Source organism: Lagopus muta (assembly GCF_023343835.1).
Source record: "Lagopus muta isolate bLagMut1 chromosome W unlocalized genomic scaffold, bLagMut1 primary SUPER_W_unloc_1, whole genome shotgun sequence".
NCBI classification, from domain to species: domain Eukaryota; kingdom Metazoa; phylum Chordata; class Aves; order Galliformes; family Phasianidae; genus Lagopus; species Lagopus muta.
The window spans coordinates 2401403-2411375 of NW_026040168.1; positions in this window are offsets into that span (position 1 = coordinate 2401403).

Genomic DNA, 9973 nt, shown 5'->3' on the forward strand with positions numbered 1-9973 from the left:
TTCTTGGGGAGAAAACGGGCCTGTTTGAAACGGCCGTATATTTTGGGAGAAACCGGGCATTTCTGGGAGGTGATGTTGTATTCTTGAGGAGAAAACTGTTGTTCCTGGGAATATATGTCATATTTTGTATAGAAAACGGATGTTTCTTGGGGAAAATATCATGTTTTTGGATAGTAAATTGTTATTTCTGGGAGGAAATGTCATCTACTTGGGACAAAACTGCAATTTCTGGGAGAAAATGTCATATTTCTGGGAGAAAATATCGTATTTCTGAAGAGAAAAGCGGTGTTCTTGTGTTAAAGATTTGTACTTTGCGGGATAGAACTGCAATTTCTTGCAATACATGTCGTATTTTTTGTAGAAAACTGCTATTTCTGGCAGAAAGCGTCAAATTTTTGAGGAGAAAACTGCAATTTCTGGGAGACGATGTTGTATTTCCGAGAGAAAACGGGTATTTCTGGCAGAAGATGTCATTTTTTGAGAGAGAAATCTGGTATTTCTGGGAGAAAATGTCCTATTTTTGGACAGAATACTTGTATTTCTGGGAGGAAACGTCATATTCTTGGGGAGAAAACGGGCCTGTTTGAAACGGCCGTATATTTTGGGAGAAACCGGGCATTTCTGGGAGGTGATGTTGTATTCTTGAGGAGAAAACTGTTGTTCCTGGGAAAATATGTCATATTTTGTATAGAAAACGGATGTTTCTGGGGGAAAATATCATGTTTTTGGACAGTAAATTGTTATTTCTGGGAGGAAATGTCATCTACTTGGGACAAAACTGCAATTTCTGGGAGAAAATGTCATATTTCTGGGAGAAAATATCGTATTTCTGAAGAGAAAAGCGGTGTTCTTGTGTTAAAGATTTGTACTTTGCGGGATAGAACTGCAATTTCTTGCAATACATGTCGTATTTTTTGTAGAAAACTGCTATTTCTGGCAGAAAGCGTCAAATTTTTGAGGAGAAAACTGCAATTTCTGGGAGACGATGTCATATTTCCGAGAGAAAAGGGGTATTTCTGGCAGAAAATGTCATTTTTTGAGAGAGAAATCTGGTATTTCTGGGAGAAAATGTCCTATTTTTGGACAGAATACTTGTATTTCTGGGAGGAAACGTCATATTCTTGGGGAGAAAACGGGCCTGTTTGAAACGGCCGTATATTTTTGGAGAAAACGGGCATTTCTGGGAGGTGATGTCGTATTCTTGAGAAGAAAACTGTTGTTCCTGGGAATATATGTCATATTTTGTATAGAAAACGGATGTTTCTGGGGGAAAATATCATGTTTTTGGATAGTAAATTGTTATTTCTGGGAGGAAATGTCATCTACTTGGGACAAAACTGCAATTTCTGGGAGAAAATGTCATATTTCTGGGAGAAAATATCGTATTTCTGAAGAGAAAAGCGGTGTTCTTGTGTTAAAGATTTGTACTTTGCGGGATAGAACTGCAATTTCTTGCAATAAATGTCGTATTTTTTGTAGAAAACTGCTATTTCTGGCAGAAAGCGTCAAATTTTTGAGGAGAAAACTGCAATTTCTGGGAGACGATGTCGTATTTCCGAGAGAAAACGGGTATTTCTGGCAGAAGATGTCATTTTTTGAGAGAGAAATCTGGTATTTCTGGGAGAAAATGTCCTATTTTTGGACAGAATACTTGTATTTCTGGGAGGAAACGTCATATTCTTGGGGAGAAAACGGGCCTGTTTGAAACGGCCGTATATTTTGGGAGAAACCGGGCATTTCTGGGAGGTGATGTTGTATTCTTGAGGAGAAAACTGTTGTTCCTGGGAAAATATGTCATATTTTGTATAGAAAACGGATGTTTCTGGGGGAAAATATCATGTTTTTGGACAGTAAATTGTTATTTCTGGGAGGAAATGTCATCTACTTGGGACAAAACTGCAATTTCTGGGAGAAAATGTCATATTTCTGGGAGAAAATATCGTATTTCTGAAGAGAAAAGCGGTGTTCTTGTGTTAAAGATTTGTACTTTGCGGGATAGAACTGCAATTTCTTGCAATAAATGTCGTATTTTTTGTAGAAAACTGCTATTTCTGGCAGAAAGCGTCAAATTTTTGAGGAGAAAACTGCAATTTCTGGGAGACGATGTCATATTTCCAAGAGAAAACGGGTATTTCTGGCAGAAAATGTCATTTTTTGAGAGAGAAATCTGGTATTTCTGGGAGGTGATGTCCTATTTTTGGACAGAATACTTGTATTTCTGGGAGGAAACGTCATATTCTTGGGGAGAAAACGGGCCTGTTTGAAACGGCTGTATATTTTGGGAGAAACCGGGCATTTCTGGGAGGTGATGTTGCATGCTTGAGGAGAAAACTGTTGTTCCTGGGAAAATATGTCATATTTTGTATAGAATACGGATGTTTCTGGGGGAAAATATCATGTTTTTGGACAGTAAATTGTTATTTCTGGGAGGAAATGTCATCTACTTGGGACAAAACTGCAATTTCTGGGAGAAAATGTCGTATTTCTGAAGAGAAAAGCGGTGTTCTTGTGTTAAAGATTTGTATTTTGGGGGATAGAACTGCAATTTCTTGCAATAAATGTCGTATTTTTTGCAGAAAACTGCTATTTCTGGCAGAAAGCGTCAAATTTTTGAGGAGAAAACTGCAATTTCTGGGAGACGATGTCATATTTCCGAGAGAAAACGGGTATTTCTGGCAGAAGATGTCATTTTTTGAGAGAGAAATCTGGTATTTCTGGGAGAAAATGTCCTATTTTTGGACAGAATACTTGTATTTCTGGGAGGAAACGTCATATTCTTGGGGAGAAATCGGGCCTGTTTGAAACGGCTGTATATTTTGGGAGAAACCGGGCATTTCTGGGAGGTGATGTTGTATTCTTGAGGAGAAAACTGTTGTTCCTGGGAAAATATGTCATATTTTGTATAGAAAACGGATGTTTCTGGGGGAAAATATCATGTTTTTGGACAGTAAATTGTTATTTCTGGGAGGAAATGTCATCTACTTGGGACAAAACTGCAATTTCTGGGAGAAAATGTCATATTTCTGGGAGAAAATATCGTATTTCTGAAGAGAAAAGAGGTGTTCTTGTGTTAAAGATTTGTATTTTGGGGGATAGAACTGCAATTTCTTGCAATACATGTCGTATATTTTGTAGAAAACTGCGATTTCTGGCAGAAAGCGTCAAATTTTTGAGGAGAAAACTGCAATTTCTGGGAGACGATGTCATATTTCCGAGAGAAAACGGGTATTTCTGGCAGAAGATGTCATTTTTTGAGAGAGAAATCTGGTATTTCTGGGAGAAAATGTCCTATTTTTGGACAGAATACTTGTATTTCTGAGAGGAAACGTCATATTCTTGGGGAGAAATCGGGCCTGTTTGAAACGGCTGTATATTTTGGGAGAAACCTGGCATTTATGGGAGGTGATGTTGTATTCTTGAGAAGAAAACTGTTGTTCCTGGGAAAATATGTCATATTTTGTATGGAAAACCGATGTTTCTGGGAGAAAATATCATGTATTTGGACAGTAAATTGTTATTTCTGGGAGGAAATGTCATCTACTTGGGACAAAACTGCAATTTCTGGGAGAAAATGTCATATTTCTGGGAGAAAATATCGTATTTGTGCAGAGAAAAGCGGTGTTCTTGTGTTAAAGATTTGAATTTTGGGGGATAGAACTGCAATTTCTTGCAATACATGTCGCATATTTTGTAGAAAACTGCGATTTCTGGCAGAAAGCGTCAAATTTTTGAGGAGAAAACTGCAATTTCTGGGAGACGATGTCATATTTCCGAGAGAAAAGGGGTATTTCTGGCAGAAAATGTCATTTTTTGAGAGAGAAATCTGGTATTTCTGGGAGAAAATGTCCTATTTTTGGACAGAATACTTGTATTTCTGAGAGGAAACGTCATATTCTTGGGGAGAAAACGGGCCCATTTGTTTGAAACGGCCGTATGTTTTGGGAGAAACCGGGCATTTCTGGGAGGTGATGTTGCATGCTTGAGGAGAAAACTGTTGTTCCTGGGAAAATATGTCATATTTTGTATAGAAAACGGATGTTTCTGGGGGAAAATATCATGTTTTTGGGTAGTAAATTGTTATTTCTGGGAGGAAATGTCATCTACTTGGGACAAAACTGCAATTTCTGGGAGAAAATGTCATATTTCTGGGAGAAAATATCGTATTTCTGAAGAGAAAAGCGGTGTTCTTGTGTTAAAGATTTGTACTTTGCGGGATAGAACTGCAATTTCTTGCAATACATGTCGTATTTTTTGTAGAAAACTGCTATTTCTGGCAGAAAGCGTCAAATTTTTGAGGAGAAAACTGCAATTTCTGGGAGACGATGTCATATTTCCGAGAGAAAACGGGTATTTCTGGCAGAAGATGTCATTTTTTGAGAGAGAAATCTGGTATTTCTGGGAGAAAATGTCCTATTTTTGGACAGAATACTTGTATTTCTGGGAGGAAACGTCATATTCTTGGGGAGAAATCGGGCCTGTTTGAAACGGCTGTATATTTTGGGAGAAACCGGGCATTTCTGGGAGGTGATGTTGTATTCTTGAGGAGAAAACTGTTGTTCCTGGGAAAATATGTCATATTTTGTATAGAAAACGGATGTTTCTGGGGGAAAATATCATGTTTTTGGACAGTAAATTGTTATTTCTGGGAGGAAATGTCATCTACTTGGGACAAAACTGCAATTTCTGGGAGAAAATGTCATATTTCTGGGAGAAAATATCGTATTTCTGAAGAGAAAAGAGGTGTTCTTGTGTTAAAGATTTGTACTTTGCGGGATAGAACTGCAATTTCTTGCAATAAATGTCGTATTTTTTGCAGAAAACTGCTATTTCTGGCAGAAAGCGTCAAATTTTTGAGGAGAAAACTGCAATTTCTGGGAGACGATGTCATATTTCCGAGAGAAAACGGGTATTTCTGGCAGAAGATGTCATTTTTTGAGAGAGAAATCTGGTATTTCTGGGAGAAAATGTCCTATTTTTGGACAGAATACTTGTATTTCTGAGAGGAAACGTCATATTCTTGGGGAGAAAACGGGCCTGTTTGAAACGGCTGTATATTTTGGGAGAAACCGGGCATTTCTGGGAGGTGATGTTGTATTCTTGAGAAGAAAACTGTTGTTCCTGGGAAAATATGTCATATTTTGTATGGAAAACGGATGTTTCTGGGGGAAAATATCATGTTTTTGGACAGTAAATTGTTATTTCTGGGAGGAAATGTCATCTACTTGGGACAAAACTGCAATTTCTGGGAGAAAATGTCATATTTCTGGGAGAAAATATCGTATTTCTGAAGAGAAAAGCGGTGTTCTTGTGTTAAAGATTTGTACTTTGCGGGATAGAACGGCAATTTCTTGCAATACATGTCGTATATTTTGTAGAAAACTGCGATTTCTGGCAGAAAGCGTCAAATTTTTGAGGAGAAAACTGCAATTTCTGGGAGACGATGTCATATTTCCGAGAGAAAAGGGGTATTTCTGGCAGAAAATGTCATTTTTTGAGAGAGAAATCTGGTATTTCTGGGAGAAAATGTCCTATTTTTGGACAGAATACTTGTATTTCTGAGAGGAAACGTCATATTCTTGGGGAGAAAAAGGGCCCATTTGTTTGAAACGGCCGTATGTTTTGGGAGAAACCGGGCATTTCTGGGAGGTGATGTTGCATGCTTGAGGAGAAAACTGTTGTTCCTGGGAAAATATGTCATATTTTGTATAGAAAACGGATGTTTCTGGGGGAAAATATCATGTTTTTGGGTAGTAAATTGTTATTTCTGGGAGGAAATGTCATCTACTTGGGACAAAACTGCAATTTCTGGGAGAAAATGTCATATTTCTGGGAGAAAATATCGTATTTCTGAAGAGAAAAGCGGTGTTCTTGTGTTAAAGATTTGTATTTTGGGGGATAGAACTGCAATTTCTTGCAATAAATGTCGTATTTTTTGTAGAAAACTGCTATTTCTGGCAGAAAGCGTCAAATTTTTGAGGAGAAAACTGCAATATCTGGGAGACGATGTCGTATTTCCGAGAGAAAACGGGTATTTCTGGCAGAAGATGTCATTTTTTGAGAGAGAAATCTGGTATTTCTGGGAGAAAATGTCCTATTTTTGGACAGAATACTTGTATTTCTGGGAGGAAACGTCATATTCTTGGGGAGAAAACGGGCCTGTTTGAAACGGCCGTATATTTTGGGAGAAACCGGGCATTTCTGGGAGGTGATGTTGTATTCTTGAGGAGAAAACTGTTGTTCCTGTGAAAATATGTCATATTTTGTATAGAAAACGGATGTTTCTGGGGGAAAATATCATGTTTTTGGACAGTAAATTGTTATTTCTGGGAGGAAATGTCATCTACTTGGGACAAAACTGCAATTTCTGGGAGAAAATGTCATATTTCTGGGAGAAAATATCGTATTTCTGAAGAGAAAAGCGGTGTTCTTGTGTTAAAGATTTGTACTTTGCGGGATAGAACTGCAATTTCTTGCAATACATGTCGTATTTTTTGTAGAAAACTGCTATTTCTGGCAGAAAGCGTCAAATTTTTGAGGAGAAAACTGCAATTTCTGGGAGACGATGTCATATTTCCGAGAGAAAACGGGTATTTCTGGCAGAAAATGTCATTTTTTGAGAGAGAAATCTGGTATTTCTGGGAGAAAATGTCCTATTTTTGGACAGAATACTTGTATTTCTGGGAGGAAACGTCATATTCTTGGGGAGAAAACGGGCCTGTTTGAAACGGCTGTATATTTTGGGAGAAACCAGGCATTTCTGGGAGGTGATGTTGCATGCTTGAGGAGAAAACTGTTGTTCCTGGGAAAATATGTCATATTTTGTATAGAAAACGGATGTTTCTGGGGGAAAATATCATGTTTTTGGATAGTAAATTGGTATTTTTGGGAGGAAATGTCATCTACTTGGGACAAAACTGCAATTTCTGGGAGAAAATGTCATATTTCTGGGAGAAAATGTCGTATTTGTGCAGAGAAAAGCGGTGTTCTTGTGTTAAAGATTAGAATTTTGGGGGATTGAACTGCAATTTCTTGCAATACATGTCGTATTTTTTGTAGAAAACTGTGATTTCTGGCAGAAAGCGTCAAATTTTTGAGGAGAAAACTGCAATTTCTGGGAGACGATGTCATATTTCCGAGAGAAAAGGGGTATTTCTGGCAGAAAATGTCATTTTTTGAGAGAGAAATCTGGTATTTCTGGGAGAAAATGTCCTATTTTTGGACAGAATACTTGTATTTCTGAGAGGAAACGTCATATTCTTGGGGAGAAATCGGGCCTGTTTGAAACGGCTGTATATTTTGGGAGAAACCGGGCATTTCTGGGAGGTGATGTTGTATTCTTGAGGAGAAAACTGTTGTTCCTGGGAAAATATGTCATATTTTGTATAGAAAACGGATGTTTCTGGGGGAAAATATCATGTTTTTGGACAGTAAATTGTTATTTCTGGGAGGAAATGTCATCTACTTGGGACAAAACTGCAATTTCTGGGAGAAAATGTCATATTTCTGGGAGAAAATATCGTATTTCTGAAGAGAAAAGAGGTGTTCTTGTGTTAAAGATTTGTACTTTGCGGGATAGAACTGCAATTTCTTGCAATAAATGTCGTATTTTTTGTAGAAAACTGCTATTTCTGGCAGAAAGCGTCAAATTTTTGAGGAGAAAACTGCAATTTCTGGGAGACGATGTCATATTTCCGAGAGAAAAGGGGTATTTCTGGCAGAAAATGTCATTTTTTGAGAGAGAAATCTGGTATTTCTGGGAGAAAATGTCCTATTTTTGGACAGAATACTTGTATTTCTGGGAGGAAACGTCATATTCTTGGGGAGAAAACGGGCCTGTTTGAAACGGCCGTATATTTTTGGAGAAAACGGGCATTTCTGGGAGGTGATGTCGTATTCTTGAGAAGAAAACTGTTGTTCCTGGGAAAATATGTCATATTTTGTATAGAAAACGGATGTTCCTGGGGGAAAATATCATGTTTTTGGACAGTAAATTGTTATTTCTGGGAGGAAATGTCATCTACTTGGGACAAAACTGCAATTTCTGGGAGAAAATGTCATATTTCTGGGAGAAAATATCGTATTTCTGAAGAGAAAAGCGGTGTTCTTGTGTTAAAGATTTGTACTTTGCGGGATAGAACTGCAATTTCTTGCAATAAATGTCGTATTTTTTGTAGAAAACTGCTATTTCTGGCAGAAAGCGTCAAATTTTTGAGGAGAAAACTGCAATTTCTGGGAGACGATGTCGTATTTCCGAGAGAAAACGGGTATTTCTGGCAGAAGATGTCATTTTTTGAGAGAGAAATCTGGTATTTCTGGGAGAAAATGTCCTATTTTTGGACAGAATACTTGTATTTCTGAGAGGAAACGTCATATTCTTGGGGAGAAAACGGGCCTGTTTGAAACGGCCGTATATTTTTGGAGAAAACGGGCATTTCTGGGAGGTGATGTCGTATTCTTGAGAAGAAAACTGTTGTTCCTGGGAATATATGTCATATTTTGTATAGAAAACGGATGTTTCTGGGGGAAAATATCATGTTTTTGGGTAGTAAATTGTTATTTCTGGGAGGAAATGTCATCTACTTGGGACAAAACTGCAATTTCTGGGAGAAAATGTCATATTTCTGGGAGAAAATATCGTATTTCTGAAGAGAAAAGCGGTGTTCTTGTGTTAAAGATTTGTACTTTGCGGGATAGAACTGCAATTTCTTGCAATAAATGTCGTATTTTTTGTAGAAAACTGCTATTTCTGGCAGAAAGCGTCAAATTTTTGAGGAGAAAACTGCAATTTCTGGGAGACGATGTCGTATTTCCGAGAGAAAACGGGTATTTCTGGCAGAAGATGTCATTTTTTGAGAGAGAAATCTGGTATTTCTGGGAGAAAATGTCCTATTTTTGGACAGAATACTTGTATTTCTGGGAGGAAACGTCATATTCTTGGGGAGAAAACGGGCCTGTTTGAAACGGCCGTATATTTTGGGAGAAACCGGGCATTTCTGGGAGGTGATGTATTCTTGAGGAGAAAACTGTTGTTCCTGGGAAAATATGTCATATTTTGTATAGAAAACGGATGTTTCTGGGGGAAAATATCATGTTTTTGGACAGTAAATTGTTATTTCTGGGAGGAAATGTCATCTACTTGGGACAAAACTGCAATTTCTGGGAGAAAATGTCATATTTCTGGGAGAAAATATCGTATTTCTGAAGAGAAAAGCGGTGTTCTTGTGTTAAAGATTTGTACTTTGCGGGATAGAACTGCAATTTCTTGCAATACATGTCGTATTTTTTGTAGAAAACTGCTATTTCTGGCAGAAAGCGTCAAATTTTTGAGGAGAAAACTGCAATTTCTGGGAGACGATGTCATATTTCCGAGAGAAAAGGGGTATTTCTGGCAGAAAATGTCATTTTTTGAGAGAGAAATCTGGTATTTCTGGGAGAAAATGTCCTATTTTTGGACAGAATACTTGTATTTCTGGGAGGAAACGTCATATTCTTGGGGAGAAAACGGGCCTGTTTGAAACGGCCGTATATTTTTGGAGAAAACGGGCATTTCTGGGAGGTGATGTTGTATTCTTGAGAAGAAAACTGTTGTTCCTGGGAATATATGTCATATTTTGTATAGAAAACGGATGTTTCTGGGGGAAAATATCATGTTTTTGGGTAGTAAATTGTTATTTCTGGGAGGAAATGTCATCTACTTGGGACAAAACTGCAATTTCTGGGAGAAAATGTCATATTTCTGGGAGAAAATATCGTATTTCTGAAGAGAAAAGCGGTGTTCTTGTGTTAAAGATTTGTACTTTGCGGGATAGAACTGCAATTTCTTGCAATAAATGTCGTATTTTTTGTAGAAAACTGCTATTTCTGGCAGAAAGCGTCAAATTTTTGAGGAGAAAACTGCAATTTCTGGGAGACGATGTCATATTTCCGAGAGAAAACGGGTATTTCTGGCAGAAGATGTCATTTTTTGAGAGAG